This window comes from Hetaerina americana, unplaced genomic scaffold (assembly GCF_022747635.1).
Source record: "Hetaerina americana unplaced genomic scaffold, ioHetAmer1.1.p SCAF_1, whole genome shotgun sequence".
NCBI lineage: Eukaryota > Metazoa > Arthropoda > Insecta > Odonata > Calopterygidae > Hetaerina > Hetaerina americana.
The window spans coordinates 64,584,157-64,602,406 of record NW_027286069.1 but is presented as its reverse complement, the minus strand read 5'-3'; the positions used below and the strand labels follow the sequence as shown (position 1 = coordinate 64,602,406).

At 44.1% G+C, this 18,250-nt stretch overlaps 1 protein-coding gene across 7 annotated transcripts in view; it reads right to left on the bottom strand.

Moving 5' to 3' along the window:
* Mef2 (myocyte enhancer factor 2) overlaps positions 1-18,250 on the bottom strand; it is a 237,464-nt gene that overhangs the window by 21,581 nt on the left and 197,633 nt on the right. The window lies entirely within an intron of this gene.

Below are 18,250 nucleotides of genomic sequence, written 5' to 3'. Positions count from 1 at the left end.
GACCCAAGAAATAATGCACGAGTCGTGATGGCGGAAAAGGAAATATTAATGAATGAGGCGCTGTTAAGGTGATACCTGGAGGAGTCACATACTTTAAAAATGAATCGGGAGGCTGCAAGATTACTTGGGAATCGACTGAAACGTGGGGACGCGAGCTGAAAATTATGCAAGCAAAATGCAACCATTTAAGAATGCTACAGGGCAGATGAGTCCTAAATAATTAACACGCCATTAATCATTAGAAAAACAGATGATACCTCAGTGATGGGACGGCAGTTTTGGTCCCTATTTAAATTAGTTCCATTGGGGTTACCAATCAAAACTGAAGTCCAGTAAAAATATCTCATGCTCCCAGTAATCAGGGATGCCCATTCCTTCTCCAAAAGATCACTTCGTATTGTACAAGAAAAAAGCCTTCTGCTGATTTCAGTTCCATTAAGGGATTGAATGGGCACCATTTTAATGGAGGACCTTAGTAAATGTAGAACTATTTAGCAGCAAACCTTTAGAAATGGGGCATCAAATGTATGTTCCGAATTTTGCCTAAATTCCCCTCTTAAGGAAAAATATGTAAATAATATTCCTCAACATTTTTCAATTTTTCTAAATTTATCACACTGATCCATACCACAACCTTTGTCGGTAGCAGAGAGAGAAACAATACCCGGGCTTACGTTCTACTCGAATTTATTGTCCGATGATAGCGATTTGGCTGACAATTGCAACCAGATTACCATCAATCACTACATTTTGCTCCAAGGCTTCAATATCTCACCAAACGAACCAAAGATTAAAACTAAAACCCGCCCTAAAATCTAACCCACCCAAAAACTTCCACTTTTACGAGCACGTATCAACCGTCTCAATCCGTAGGCATCCGTAAATGGGCATCGTCAATGTGGAAACCTGAGAGGACGGGTACACATTTTGGCTTTGCTCAGCGAGCTTGAACTCATCGATAACATCCGCGAGATTTTACTTAACTATCGTTGCCTACGTCAAGCCCTGTACACTTCCCTAGTATTTCCTCATCCTCGAGCGCAGCGTGGCGCGTTTCCACAAATCCGGAGCGCTCGGAGGAGAGGCCGACCAACAAAAGAGTAGCGAAGGAGGAAGGGTCGTCGGTAGCGCAAAACTTCGTCTGGGGGCGGTTGCCCGGGTAACTGCGGATTCTCACACGCTTCAGTGAAGGTCGCACAAGCTTCGGGCCGCTGAATGAGAAGAGGAGGGGGATGGGGTCTGAAAGGGGAGGAAGAGAGAGGGTATAATAAGAAACGGGCCGGGTGGAAGGGGGCGTCCCTTGCCTCAAGTTTCTCCCTCTCGAGGAATTCGACCACTCCCATCACTTCACTTACTCTTCCACTCCCCCCCCCTCCAATTCTCTCTACCCTCAGGTCGAACTTCCCGTTTCCCTCCATTCCACCTTTTACCGTTCCCCAAAGAAGCATCCGCGAGTACTGAAGGAGGGAGAGACCATCGGTGGGCGTGAATGGGTGCCATCCTTCAATACCCCTGCTTAATAATCTCCGCCCAAAAGAGGTCTCGACGTTAAACGATAGATTTAAAAAGATATAAACGTTAGTTGTCTCCCGGTTAAGTGAGCTACAGCAGTTGAAGGAAGCCGTGCGCTTCATTGGAAAGTGATCGTCATTCAATAGTATTCTTACAATAGTTTCTCATTGCGAAAAAGGTCATTTATCACATGTGAATCACACCGAAATCAATTAATTATCAACAGAAAAAGTTGGAATAAGGCAGGCCGAGGGAACAGGCACTATTTCCTCTTGCTTCGACACAATTTTTTTTAACAACCGTGCAATTACGTAAATTAGGATACTGAGCTCTTCAAATGCTTCCCTCGGTTTGCATTCATGTACCGTCTAATCAAATCGAACGCTTATTTAGCGAAGTGATCGCACAAAGACCTAGATTATTATCTGTCAAGTACCGATAGAGCTATTTTGCAAGGACATCTTGAGGCCGTAACCACGCCGCACAAATGTTCATTCAAAAGTACGTGGTTTGCAACTGACACAATTCTCATTCCATTTGACAACATACTTGTATTAATTATTACAAACACTCGACCATTTACGCGAAATATCAAGCGAAATGCCTGACATACTCAAATCACGATGTAGAATACTTTCAAAACCAATACGCATCATATTCACTTTAAGGAAATATTCTGAAAAATTTAGGTGAACGTCGGGCGGAGAATCATAATTGAAAACATTTAACTTGTAACTGAAGCAAAATGTCTCTGAAAACATGATGCGAAGCTTATGACGAAATCACGTCCCGAAAAGAAGTCCGTAATCGCGGGGAACGTCAATGCATTATTTGTCTACTGAAACATCCTTCACGCAATCCAGATGTGCCGTTGTTTTCCTTGGTGGATACAATCAGGAAAACTCTTGGCTCCACTGACTACAAAAATGTACAGGAGACATGAATATCAACAGAAGTTACACCGTCAGACATACGTTTTAAGAAAAGCCGTCGAGGAAGCAAGCTGACATTTTCAAGCGAGATCAATGTTAAGTACACGAAACGGTAAGTTAAAAGTATGGCCCAAGTACTTCGATAGAGAACCAAGTACAACCTTCGTCAATTAGAACAATTAGTACCAACACATTGAAATATTTCTACGAACATAATTCACATTAATGATTGTTTTGTAGGAAGAAATTCCCGTCCAATAAAGTTAAAGAGGGTGTGGGAGGACCCCATGATATTAGATATAGTAAAAATATAGTTGACATTGGTAAAAGCAAAATGAAAAAATACCAGGAGATAAAAAATAACGCAAAAGTTATAATTAAAATTCTGATGTCACCTCCATAAAACAAAATGTGACGTTCTACCATTAGATACCCAAGTTTATTATATACTATATTTATACATGGGATGTTACAAAATTAGGAAACCTCGACCATTTTATGAAAATCCGCTATCCACATCGTCCGCAGGACGAATCCCATCGAATAGGGCGTTCTATCACCTCCAAAACAAAAATCAATGTGAGGATTGATTAACATAAAAAGTAAAAAAAAGTCAAGAGATTTTCTCCACGAAGTTTTACCTTTTACGCACGGTGAACGTACTTCAAGAAAATCTTAATTCTAATTTTATGACCTCCAGTGGCGGGGGTACCGTGGCGCCGTGGACTCAAATTACCTTCGCCATTCTCCCGATTCCAAAAGTGGAGTTTCAGAAACCGCGGATATCACAAATACTTTTCTCTTCAAACAGACCGGACCGCGAAAGCAAATTTTGGCGATAAAAATTACACTACTAAGGGAATGTTTCCACGAAAGAAATGAAAAATAAACTAGATTCCCAGATGACGCAACACCACAGACCTGTCTTTTACTGTCCGCGCGCGGCGTTAATCTTGCGGCCTTTTTCGATTACAGAAAATGACCTGCGTAAGTGACAGACTGTGATTATCGCAATTAGTCATTTTGAGGGAGAGCATTATCGTGAAGCCCTAAGGCGAATCATCTTCAATGACGGAGGAAACCCATGTTAAAGCGAGCATACCCTGAAAAAGGCAACCCGCGATGACCATGCGCACGAGGGGAGGGCATAATGCCACAGGAGCCGGGAGGCAACTTCCAGAATATTGATGCAAAGCGATGTCCGTTAAAAAGCCACAAAATACCAGAGGGAGAGAGCTCTTCCTGGAGGATTGCGAACGAATGGCTACAAATGCGAAAGAATTTTTCTTGGTAACATAAAATTATTTTGAAGAAGTAAGTAGAGTAAGTAGTAGTTTTCATTCTTGATCGATTACATGCTCATTAGTTGCAATCACTCGTACTTGCGGGACAGTTTCACCACAGCTAAAACTGTGCAAATAGCCAGGAAATGTAGACCCTTGAGTCAGAAAGTAACTTTTCGGGTCAAACTATTGTTACAGGACCTTCACAACATTTTGATTTCAATATAGTTAAGAACACATCGACGATGACACCCGTCAGCATCAGAAGCAATAATTTTGAAACCTAACGCACAACAAATTTGTACGATAACACTAACGTATCACTAGTATTCGGATAAGAAATACACTATACAGCACGTAAAAGTTACCCAAAATATACGACAATATCAAAATTAACTTCCTTAACGGTCAAGCGCAAAGAAAGTCGTTAAACTGCAACAATGGATCGAAAAAAAGGAAAAAAATCAAGATTTGACACTTCATCATACTAAGCGCCCCCGTAATTCTACGCAGTACTTAAGAAGAAAAACTTGGCAATATATTTCGGCCTAAATGAAAAAGCATTCACTTACAGGGCTCTGTTTTTTTCCCAGCTGCGAACCATTCTACTCCCGTTAACATGAATTTTCCCATATTCCAAGCTCCGAAATTTCCGTAATGGGTTTCACGCACTAAAGGGTGGTCGAAGGAGCGGAGGAGGGCAGAGGGGGAATGAGGGGGCGGTTAGAAGTGAGTCCACAGCACCCCGTCCCATATACCTGAAGGACGGGAGGGAGGAGGACCATCGCGCACAACATCGCTTCGCCCTCATTCCAGCACACCCTCTCTACTTTTCGTATACAATTTTCCAGGAATCAGAGTCAAGGACTTTGTCAAGGAGAAGATAACGGGAGTGCAGAGGGTGGCGAGGGGGCGAAGCAGTTGTGAAGTTAAGGCAAGGTAGATAGGGCAAGAGAAGGAACGGACGGGTGAGGGTGAGAGAGTGAGAGAAAGGGGGTTGGGTAGGTGAGCAGGGCATTCGAAAACTCGAATTTACCGGCGCTGAAGCCAGACCCAGTGACCGTGTCCTCGGGGTCACGGAGGAGGCAGTCACCGTGGAACGAGGCGACACGACTCCCGCACAACCGATTCATTCCCTGCTCCGACCGTCCCCTGCCCCTCAGCCACGATCCCCGAGACGAAGGCCCACGCCCCTCGACCCCAAGAACCCCTTCTCAGGACTGAGCCATTATCCACGGAGGGAAAACGCCACGCGCCACGTATCTCATATCAAAAGTTTACGAACGAAAAGGGTTTGGAACCTTTTCAACCGCAGGGAATTGAATTTGTCGAGACCGCTTAAAAGCTTCGAAGATCGAGACGATTTAACATGCTACATCGTTCAAATCGTTTTAAAGCGGAGGTCATACGTGATTTGTCTAAGAGGGGAGGATAATAAACTTGTGGTTGAACAGCCTATCGAGTTGAGAAAACCTAGATTAAACCTTCGTTGCCTTCACTATACTCGAGATGTACTTGCTGCTTTAGAAAGCAAAAGCGAAAGACTACAAGTGCAGTTTACTTTTATACAGAAGGAAGGTCACATTTTATTTTGCCCTTAAAACCTAACGTAACTGATTTTTATATTTGTATAGGCCTTTTCATTGCCTTCATTATAAAATGGAAAAGCAATTACGGCTCTTTACGAATGGCCATTCAGATTATTCATACCCAGAAAAAAATTCATATTCAAGGGCAAGGGATTGCTTGACATCTGCCAAAAAACTTTGATTATTAATAAATTGTCGAATAAACTAAACTCAAATCTATCCCTAAATATTTAATACACCACGTTGAATTTTGCGAGAATCATAAATCAAAGACGGTTTCACAGGTCTAAAGATCAAAGTGGCAAATAAAAGATGTTGTAGAGTGAGTAAGCATGCTATAACCTTTTGAAAGAGTCGATTATCGAAGGGAAAGGAGGAACAACCTAATAAAATAAAAGTTACCCTACACATGTAAATACTAGAAGCAGAGAAATAGAGACTGTTTGAGATTTGTTGTCCGCGATTGGTCTTGGCGTATATTACTCAGAGTAGTATTAGTATTGAGGTTTGCATATTTTAAATACCGAGTTCAAATACTCTCGACCTTCGAATCGAAAGAAGCCTCAAATCAGGGGCGAGGGTACATCAACAATTGGAATTAGAAGATAATGTATCGTGAAGTCATTATCACAGGCGATGTAAGTTATTTTAATTTCGATGCTATAGAGATCGGCAATATTAGGTCCATGAGATATTCCCTCAAACCTGGGTCCTATGATTTTAAAATTCCAATATTGTGTTGGTTTACACTTAAATAGGGAAAACAAATTGCGACACCAGCTTATACGCCCTGTAGTCATAAAAAGAAATTGGAGATGCCCAATGGACGGACATCTCTTAGTTCGAGTCTTACTGGGAATAACCGCTCGGAAAACAACTGCTCGAATTAGGTCATGAAATTATTTAAACAGCATTTGATGGTTTATTCCTGCTTTGGCTATGGTAAGTTCAGCAACACATTAGGATGAGACCGCCTCGCGCAACGACTATTTTCAAAATCAAGAGCCCGAGTGAGTTTCAAACAATCTCACTGTATCTGGGCATCTACATAGATTAGTTGTCAAAAGAGACGAGAATCCTGAGAAATGGCTAAATAACAGATTCGGTTAGATTATATACTGAAACCTACCGATTTCGGCTCTCAAGCAAGCAAAAGAACAAGTTCAAGGGAAATGAGGAGCAAAACTAAAGCAAATTCCATTGCAAAATGGCTTTAATTACAGATTCAAATGCCACTGAATTTCTATGTAAAATATTTTCTTCGTCAAAATGACACACCAAGTGTGAAGGGAAGCCTTCCAGGTTTTTCAGCTAACATGTTTTATTGTTATGAGTATTATCCGGAAAAAACATGGAAACTGAGTAACACTGTATCCTGAAGGTCCACTCAAACATTTGAAAATTATTGCAAAAACTAGTACGAACATGACACAGCATAGCACATTAATTCTCACGATTTTTTTATGAAGTGAGGACAACAAAATACCGTGCTCTTTAAAGCGGGTGAATATATGTCAACATAATCGATTATGTTGATGGGTGTCTGCTAATCCGTAATAATAAACAGTTAAATACAACTTAGATGCAACGCATAATTATCGGTTGGCAAGCAAAATTTATGGAATGTTGCCGAATGTGACGCGACGCTTTTCTTTGGCTTATCTCACAAATCAAACGAGTTGTCAAAACCAGGAGCTCAGTTATTCCGAGCGTCACGCCCAAGTTTCCGATGATGGCAGTCATCGATAGTAAATCACCTTGACAGAATATTTGATGGAAGTAAAACATATGCATTCTGCGGACAGCCAGAATGAAACATGAAGTACGTATTTTTTCAAGTTAGTCAGATCATCCTACACATGTCGGAATTAACACCTCGTCGATAAATTGCCATTCGGGACGTTGGCCATTCCAAAACTTTCCGATGAGAATTCCGAACTCCAACAACGATCGATGGAGGAAAGTTGAAAAAATAAAAGGCATCTGAGTGTTGCATGACTCGATAAAACATGAACCTCACGCAAAAAATCCACCAAGAAAAAAATTATAATCGCACGACATGGAAAAATGTTTCCTACAAGGTAAAAAAAATATTTCATCGTCAAATTCACACTTTTTACAAATTCAAGTGGGAATAGCAGTCCGCGAGATCAATTGTATAACAGCTTACGACCACATTTTAAATTATTTTCTGACACTCTTTGGCGATGTTTTTGTCCATGTCTATAGTCAACTATTTTCCTCTTACATATCAAGTGCACCAACGGTTTTAATGCACTTTCTGCAGAGTAAATCCGCTGGTATCAATCCATCAGTGACTCGAAGGACAGTTCGAATATGCTGATCTTCAGTACAAAGCAACAACAAGGTGCAATATATTATTGTCTAATAAATTTAGTTTAGTTTTGGACTAGACAGAGTGAACATGGGAATTACATTTCCAGCGAGCTCTTTTCAGCAGGAAGACTATTATTACAGCCAGAGTTATTGGGGGCTGCCAGGATTTGTTAGATGAATCACGAAACAAACGGCACATTCTCTGAGAAAATTTACATTAATCATCGATCGTACTAAACCACATCACTAGGCTAACTCCATTGACTCATTTTAGTTCATTCTTGGTGAAATATAACAAGGTTTTCTCAAGGGACAACCTCGTTTACTCTATGAATCTGAAACCAAATCCGATAAACTATTGAGTGGCTTAATTTTATTTATTTATGAACATTTTAACAGCACCTATTGCCTAAAAAATGAGCATCGTGTAATCGAAACTAAACTACCAAGCGTTATTCCGCTCAACTCTCTGTGATTCGTACTTCAAACAAAGCGGTAAAGGAAACACAAAGCAACTTGAAACACCGAGTGGTGGAATTCGATCTTTCCTTTTGGAGAAGAAGCCTACCTACTTCATTAGGGCGTGGAGGGTCAATTAGTTTTACGTGAAAGTTATAACGAAGCGGACACAAACAGTATAAGCCAAGGCCAACCGAATTTTCAGGTGGTGCCAAATGCTTCACGGTAGGTTGCTCTTTCTTGTCATGGGAGCAAGGCGTGTGGGATGGGTTGGTCAAAGGGGTAGGGAGGGTGTGGGAAGGGGGCTCGGGGGAGAGCGGGAGGCAGGGGCGTGGGGGAAGCGCCGTCGGTTGCGGGCCAGTTATGGAGAGAGAGAGGAAAAAAATGCGAGCGATAGGTTACGTCGTCCGCACCGTGGGCGAAAATTCATTCGGCATGAAAATCGGTGCGATAAAGGAGTTGGGGTGTGTTTTGGTGTCAGTTGAGAGGTGGAGAGGAGGGAGGAGAGAAGGTGGGCGAGAGCGCTCACGGTGCCTGATCACGAAAGTTTTCCAGTGGGGAGGCGCGCTAATAGAGGGAGGGCGGCAAGTGAAGGGGAAAAGAGGAATGGGCGAAGAGGGGAGGAAGAAGAGGAGGGGGCGCGGACTGGGACGGCGTGCCGAGGGATGGAGAGAAAAAGACACCGAGCACAGAAACGGATGACATCCGGTTGGTACGTGTAACAACACTAAATTACGTCTTCTTACGCTCAATTTCCGAGCGCCAGATCATACAAGCGGATCAGCGAGGGGTCGCAGAAGTTGCAGCAAGGGCAGGCGGTATAAACAAGGGTTCTTACGCGACAGACGGAGAAAAAATGTCTCACGGGTTCAAAACCTCCAAAAGTAAATAACAATCAACGCTCGGCATGCGCTAAGAAACTTCTGAAGTTCCCGAAGATGTGTGCCTGGGGAAACGTGAAGACAAGCTAATACGTGAAGAGGTAAATCGTTTCCATCTCATTATAAAAGGTTGGGTAACGCATACTGAATGCAAGAAATTCACCTCTCTAAATTTTCCTACTTTTCCTAATACCTTATCAATTACCTTCGCGAACCGTGAAAATCGATTTTCACGGATATTACACACGGTAACATTTTATCAAAAGCTGCTTGGTCCCACCCCCAAATACGACAGATTGTTATAGCAAATAAAACGTGTACAACTGGGATGGGGGAGAAAATCGAAACACAGGTCGCGTGCGGGGGAAAGGAGCGAATGGCGGGGAGAGGACGGGGAGGCGGCAGGAAAGAGTGGAGCGGAAGGAGTGTGAGGGAGGACTGACAGGGAGAGAAATGCGGGCGGAGGATGAAGGTGGAAAGGAGTAAACGAGAGAGAGAGAGCGAGAGAGAGCCTGGGACGGGGCAGAGTTGAGGGATGGGTGACGAAGGGGAGGGCAGCTTCCGCCCCCACTGTGATCCGACCACGGGGAGGAACGAGAGAGAGGGTGGGGAGGTGGCAAACGCAGGGATCACGGGGTGGATGGCAGGTGAGGGGGGAAGGGGAGAGGATCTCCAGCGGGGAAAAATGTAAATAAATAAACGACTGAGAGAGAGGGGCTGGGGAGGAATGGAGATGATGGCAAGGGCGGGCAAAGGAGGGGGATGCCGGGGGGAGGAGCGGAGCGCGGGGCGTGTAAAAGGCGTGGATGAATAGACGAACGAGCATCGGGTTTATCACCCTGCGTCACCGGTGCGCCAACGGAAAGAGGCGAGCATCGATAACTCTGTTTTGGCTTGTGCCTGGGTGCCGTGCTCTACCGTGGTTGCGAGGAAAGGGGAGGGGGAAGGAATGGATTGCTGCATGGGAACGCAGTCCACGGGTTCTGAGAAAAATTCAACTTAAAGTGGCGCGAGTGACGCCGCTCTCCCGGAATGCCCGGAGGGAAAACATCTCGCGACAGAAGCCAGAGTTCCGCTCGAGAGAAAAAAATTACGGCCGCTGGTTTCCTGAGGTTTCCGCGGAAAATCGGCACATGAAACTTATTTCATTTAATTCGGGGGACCGGAGAGAGGAAACAGGAAAATTTTGAATTAATGGGCATGTCATTGACTTCAAAATTTACTGGTCGGCTACGTTACCGCCGCGAGAAATACGAAAGTTAGGTCCGGACGCAGCAACCGAGTCTTCGCAAATGGTTGAAAGGACAGATATTCGTCGATGGATTACTGCTATACATAACTTAGTAATTTGAGTGAATATAACTAAAAATAATGAATTAAACAGAACACGAACGAAAATGCCGATTTTGAGATGAATCTTTATGAAAGAACCAAGGGTGTCACATTATTATTGGAAGGCACTGTAAAGTCAAAGGTTGCAGCTTTTTTCATTAAGGTACCGAACATTCGAATTTAACGCTGAAACAGAAAGGATAACCCTAGTGGCGTATCGCATTGAAAGGCGATATACCCCAGTGAAAAGGGACATTGCCTACAGAACGCTTCGCTATTAGGAATCATTTTACCCTGTCATGATTCGAGACGACAACAGTAGGAAACACAATCAACGATAAATCAATCAATAATTACTCTACTGACTGATGACCTAACACCCTCTGCCACACGCCCTCGCGGCGGATTTGAGGGTTAGATGCGAAAAAAGATATAAAGATACATGTAATTATTCATGCGAAAGATAATATTCCCAGGCTATTTGATAAAAAGTCGAGTATTAAACAAAGATCAGAGTCGGTCGGAGAGAATTAGAACACGATGAAACGAAAAAAGATAAATCACGAGTTTTATAAGCCATAAATAACCAGACGCCTTTCGCTGTCGGCAAAAAATACCGAGAAGAGGAGCAGACCTCAAGTACAACCTTCAAACTGTACTGCAACGCGGGTGGGAAGGAGGGTAACTCTTGGAGAGAGAATCGAAAGCCTAGTCACTGGAGGAAAGGGGTGGGAAACGGCGTGTAAATCGAATTTGTGGCGATCCGCCGAAAGAAAAGGCTCGAAGACGGGAAGCGAGGATGGAAGATGGGGAAATGGACGCGCAAGGGGAGAACATGAGCCGAGGAAGAGATGAGAGGGGGGAGAGAAGAAAAAAAGGGGCGACGAAATCGGCACGAGGATCCTCTCCTCCCCTTCCCGCATCCAGCCCGCCTTACGCCCGGCTGTCGCCCGTCATGTGACATCCGCTTCCACGGGAACCCTTTCCAGACCCACGTCTCCGCCGCATGGGCCATCGTGTCGCTTACTGTGGGTCGCCCTTGATTCCGCCCGCGGAGGGGAGACGTCGCAGCACGAAGAAGAGACCGCCAACCGAGTCAAAACAAGGACTTTTTTATAACTGCCACCGGAAGTGATGGAAGCGAAAGCTATGCGAAGCCACTTACACTCTTTAATTATTCTTAACACAAAATTGCATTTTATTGACGAGACAAATGATATCCATCTATTCTCAACAGTGGCAGAGCAGAGCACTTACACTTAAAAGGTGGGCATTTTATAGGAAATTGCTACAATTCTTCAGGACGTATAAACTTGAGACATGGGCCAATAACGACCTAAGGATCGATGCTAATACGTAATCTGTGAGCACTTTAAATGTGTGTCATTTCTTAGCTTAAGTGCATGGGTCATTGCATTGTGTTCAATGTTACTGGGAATGAATCAATGCACGTATGCAATGTCATAATTCAGCGAAAAAATTAGCTCGTCGGTAGCAGCATAAGCCGTGAACCAAAGAGATAATTATTCCATTTTAACCGATATGCTATATTCATATCCCTTCACTGACAATATTAAAAATTAATACCAGTTGCTGTTTAAAGACCACGGTTACACCAAATAAATTTATACCTACTGAAGTTGCATATGCAAAAACTGGTAGATACAAGTACCGACAACTTCAGTATGGCTTCCACTAATGAAAGGTATGTACGGCAGATGAATAATTTCCATATTACAAAAGATCATAAAAAAATACATGAAAAAACCAGTACACATGAACTGATTTTCCACTGAAACTATATGGAGCATGCGATAATAAGAAAAATAACTTCACTCCAAAGTACAAATTTTATCTAACACAAATAAGTTGAATGGGTAGTAGAGCTCTAAAGTTAGAGGCAAATCTAGTTTCACACTTAATAACCGAACTGTTTGCCATAACCAACAAAGTAGACTAAGAATATAATTATTCTCCTGTTGTCGCTCCGAAGACGCAGAAATTGCAACTCTACACCGCAGTAACTTCTCGACAGTTGCTATTTAATTGATTTTGCAACATATATGCTTAAATTATCTGTTTTCCTGAATAACGGTCCTGTTGTGTTCTCTCCACGATTCACCCGCTGTTCTCCTGAAGTCTTTTTAAAAGCATACCCGTAAGATAATCGGTTTTGAAGAAACTCTGAGTCGTACTGTTAAATTTTGCTCAGCGACAATTTTAATTATTTTAACATAACTCGCATGATTTTCACATATATAATTGAAGAAATATCTTGCAAACTTCAGATAGGTTGAATGAAAAAATGCCAGAGGGAAGCATGTATTGAGAAGAAGAAGAAGAGATAAGGGCAGATCCGAGGAAATAAGGTTTCCACGCAAGGGTATAACATCGCGTCCTCGAGACTTCCGCGAGCCAATCGAAAAATTGCAGTTTTAGCGCACGGAGCTTGGAATTCACTGCACCACCTACGCTGCAAGAGGAGACATAGGGGAGTGGTAGAAGGTACGTGGTGTCGCCCACGGTTCGCAACACTCCTTCGCGAAGGCTTTTAAAAAATGCATATTAATTAAACGAGTAATTGGTCCTCGGAGGCACTAAGAAATATTTTTAAAAAATTAAGCGGAAAAATACCAGACGCTAAACACGAATACACAGTCTCTCCACAATTTCTCTTTCATTCTAACTCGAACTCGTTCCAATTGCAACGGGGTATTTTTGTGGAGGAGACGTGTAAAAAATCCTCAACTGAAATGCGCTTGGGTCGAAGCGCGGGATCACGAAACTTATGATTTCATTAACTTAAACCTGCCTACTGACACGTACACACAAGGATGACGAATTTGTGGCGCGGAACGTAAGAGAAATTTAGCAACGAAAAAAAAGCAAAAGCACGTGCATATGCACTACAAACTTACAATTTTAAACGCAATTATGCGAACACCAAAAGCTATTTTGGGAGTGAATAAAATAAGTCAATATTCCGCGTACTTTCCTTATTGTGGCTTACTAGTGTCCAGATTCATAATTACAATATCCAGTGTATGTTTCCTCAATGTACTGATATAAGATATGAAATTTGTGGTTTTACGATGATCAAAACGATGGAGCGAGATACTACCTTGATCAAAACGTTCCCGGAATAACCACCGTGTGGCGCTCCCATCGTTCCGATTTGAGTTCTGTTTTTTTTGTTAAATTGGTACATCTGTTGTTGATATTCCCTTTAAATCTTAGTGTCATAACTTGACATTTGCAAAAGTTACGGTCGGTTTTCGGTATGTCCATCAGTGCTTCCTGCGATTTTTCCATTACTTCCTCTCGGCTGCTAAAACGCGTTCCCCGTAATGGTTTTTTAACTCGATTGAACAGAAAGAAGTCACAGGGAGCCAAATCAGGTGAATTCGGTGGCTGTTGGATGGTATTTGTTGCATTTTTCGTCAAAAAATTACGAATAATGATAGCACTGTGCGACGGTGCGTTATCATGGTGCATAATCCACGAGTTTTCTGCCCACATTTCTGGTCTCTTTCGGCGAATTGCTTCACGCAAACGTCTCATAACGCCCAAATAATACTCTTTGTTTACTGTCTGGCCTTCTGGAAAAAATTCATGATGCACTACACCGTTGTAATCCATGAAAACCGTCAGCATTGCCTTCTTTTATGACTGAAAACGACGTGGTTTTTTGGTCTCGGCTCATTTGGTGAACGCCATTCACTTGCCTGATGTCTGGATTGCGTGTCGTACTCATAAACCCACGTCTCGTCTCCAGTAATGATCCTTTTGATGAATGTGGGATCGGATTCAGCCTCGCAAATCATGTCTTTTGCGACGTCAACACGGTCTCTTTTTTGCATGAAATTGAGGTCTTTTGGCACCAACTTTGCTGCTACACGACGGAAACCCAAATCATTAACCACAATGTCTTGGGCGGATCCATAGGCAATGTTCAAGTCCTCCGCTATTTCTCTGATGGTTAATTTGCGGTTATTGACCAACATTTCTTTTACTTTATCAATTTTTTCACCGACTTTCGATGTCGATGGTCTGCCACTGCGTGCATCATCTTCGATTGACTCACGACCACTTCTGAACCGCTCGTGCCACTGGTAAACGACCGTTTTTTTTAGAGAATCGTTGCCGAAACACTTTTCCAACATTTCCAACGTCCGTGCGCCACTAAATCCGTTTTTTACGCAAAATTTAATACAAGTTCGTTGTTGCAAATTTAAATCCATTTCTGAAATTGTAAAAAATCGCCAACACACACAGAGATAGATGTACTCTTGGCTACGTAACTTTTGCAAATGTCAAGTTATGACACTAAGATTTAAAGGGAATATCAACAACAGATGTACCAATTTAACAAAAAAAACAGAACTCAAATCGGAACGATGGGAGCGCCACACGGTGGTTATTCCGGGAACTTTTTGATCAAGGTAGTAGTAAAGTCCCCTTTACATTTTCATTACGAATCGAATATACGTAGGAAACTATATTATTTCCACTAAATCGATAATTAAACTGCAGCATAAAAGAAAAGTAATGAAAAGTCTACCAAGCATTTTGATTAGGGTAGAGTTTGAATGAAGATGAGCAAGGGTGTGGGCGACGAACTCGACTAAGTTGCCATGGTTTCACATCGGCACACGACCCTGAGATGTCATGCATATACCCGGCATTAGGTGCGAAAGCCATGGTTTACACGTGGGATGTGACACACAAGAAAATCAAATGACGGAGAAGGAATGATAACGGACGAATGGAAGGAAGGGCAGAGAGAGTGAAGGGGCAGTCGGTAGGGAAGTTATTACGAACTGTGTGGAGCACTCAAAAGATGTCGGCGTCACACCCCATCTCGCGGTTAAAAAAATTAAGAAGCGACGGAGGGCAGATAGGGAGAGAGAGAAAGATGGCGGGAGGGAGAGGGGAGGTGTGGTGAAAAGGGAGCCCTGGAGTGGGCGAATGAGAATATAAAATAAAATACAACAACTTTTTACACAGTCTGAGAAGTGGGAGGAGGCAGCCTGAGAAGCGGGAACCACCTCTGGCCCTCCCACAACGCTTCACCTCTCTCCGCCCTCTATACCTCGCGAAAAGTAAGACGACGACACGGCGAAAAAATTCGCGTGATAAATTCACAAAATTACTCCGGGTGGTGTGTCCCCTTGAAGGGAGAAAAGAGGGGCGGTGTTGGCAGGGTAGGGACGGGACGTGAAAGAGGAGGAAGGAGTTCTTTCGTGGGTTAGGGACCCTCCTTTTGCCATTTACCTTTCCTACCCTCTTCGCAAGACGCAGAAATCACTGCTCTTCTTCAAGGGGGGGGGAGGGTCCGCGGGGGAGACTTTTCCCGCACCATCGTATTCTCTCCTCCTCTCTCTTCCCCTCTAAACTCCTCTCATCCATCTCCACCCTTTCACTCTTGAGGATTGAAAAATAAAATTACGGGGAGGTCTCATCTCGTGAGAGGAGGCGAGAAAAAGCCCCTTTCTCACCTCCCTCACCCACTTCCAAACAGAGAAACAGACATTCATCACACCCTCCGTACCTATTCATCACACTCCATCTCTCTTCTCCTTCGCCCCAGTCACATACACACGCGTACTCCTCGAAATAAAAACATCTCCACCGCCGCCGCCTCCCCCAACTCTCCTTCTCGCCCCTTCACTCCGCACGGAAGTTAACTCGCTGGAAAATGAAGAGCGGCCTTGATCCCCCACCCTCAAACACCACACACTACTCGGGTCCACGAAGAAGAGCCCCCGACGCCCCTCCTCCCTCCCCGAGAACCACAATCCCCACCATCCCCCTCTCTGAGATTCGGAAAAATGCATGTGAACACAGCGTTCCCTTTCGCCCCGCGAAAACTGCCGCGCGCCTTCAAAAAATCACCCCCCGTGCCCACGTGTATACAAAATCGCCCCTGCCCAGGCCGCCGCTATCCGAGCCAATAAACTCTTCTCCTCCATCCCTCCACTCTCTTTCATCTCCCCCAAGCCATCCCACATAACCCGTGGCGCCCAAATTTCTTCTTTCACTCCCTTCCCCCGCATACTTCCCTCCCTCACCACCCACCTCTCGCAGCCTCCCGTGTACACGCTAGTATATACACGCGGGCGCGCGCGTCAGTGTGCGAGGACTCTTTCACGCGCGGCGCGGTAAGACGAGATTGCTTACGGGGGAATAGGGGGGGAGAGGAGGGGGGAAACCGTGGATGTTGGGGTTGAAGAGGAGGGATAAAGGGGGCGACGGGTGGGAAAGCGAGAGTAAAATGGGGTGGTGGGCGGGTGGGTGGGTGGGAGAGACAGAGAGAGGGAATGTTTCATATTCGTCGGGGGTGCGGGAAGAGAGCGAAATGGGGAAGCAGGAGGGGGGAGAAGAGAACGTGGGGCGGCGGAGGGAGTCTTTTCAAAACCTCCTCTCCGTCCTCTGACTTCCCACTCCACGACCACCATCGATCGACGACCTAACCAGGTCACCTCAAGCCCCGTGACCTTGCAAGCCCCGCGGATGTTACGTGGAGGGAGGGAGGGAAGTCAAGTACGGGGAGAGTTTGGGGCAGGGGTTAGGGTGAGATGGCGGGGGGGGGGAAGCAGGATGAGAGACGCGAGAGAGTGATGGGGGTAGGCGGAGAGGTCTTATTGGGGGGCAGGGAAATTGAATAGGGGAAAGAGCGCGCGCCAACTCTTAACGGTGGGAATAGGCGGGGAGCGAGGGAGGAAAGGATATTGCCTCCGAGCGATTTATATTAAAATAAAAAATGTGGGGACGCGAGGGAAAAAAATATTCCCTAGCAACTTCCTTCCGTCACCATTCGGAAGAGGAAGATGTGAGGTTACATAAAAAAAACCAGACTCCCACCCACGGCCGTCTCCATACTCTCTCTCACTCTTGAGATTTTTTTTTCGCTCCTCTCCTCCCTTGAGTCGCCTTCCCTTATCTTTGAAGGGGAGGGCCGAGCTTTTTTGTGCGCCTCCGTTCCTCCACCCTCTCCTTCCATCCTCGCGGACTGAGAGAGGCAGCCCAAGTCCCTGAGACAGCACTGGTGCTCGTGGGAGGGCGGGGGAAGAGAGAAAGAGGGACGGAGGGGGGGGGATCAGGAATAGTGGCGAGATAGGGAGTCGCATTTAATGGGAAAGGTCGACGATCGGCGAACGCACAAACGTTGAAAGGACGGCCGCCCCTTTTTCATTGCCGAGAATGAAAAAAAAACGGCGAGAAATTTCCTGATCGAAAAAAAATTATTTCAGCTTTCGCTAAAGACAGTGCGAGATTGTTTCCCCCGACTACAACTTTGCAACCATGAGCGGTGGTTTTTATTCACCGATAGTCAATTAACTTAAGCAAACAAATGTGGAGATCTGAAACTTTCGAGGAGGCAATAACGTTGAATGAATGCCCCATAAGATAGCGCACCTTTCTTGTCTTCCTTTCTGCAGAGTAGTTTCACAATTTTTTTAAAGCATCTACGGAATTCTCTTCTTCGCTAATGCATTAAGAAATCATTGCGCGGAATTTAACTAACAGGGTGAACCTCAATTGAGTATAATTACAACTTTTTAGGTACCCTTATTTAACTTGATGCAGTGGACAGCATACTCTACCGTGTTTTATTTTTCTCACGAGCCCTTCATACCGGAACGCACATAACAAATGCGCATCACATATTTTACTAGCCCTTTAGGAGTTCAGTGATGAAATTATTTCTTGTGTTTCATATTAACCACAAAAATTATACAAAAACAATCAAAAATCAGATCCACGTGAACTCAAGCACACAAACAGAACATTTACGGAAGGCGCTTACAAATGCTCTTCAATTAACATTATCAACTGCATAATTCAGCCTACCCCGTAAAAACTGAATATTATTGTATGTTGAAACTATTTGAATTTATATATCATAAATATTATGAAACAAA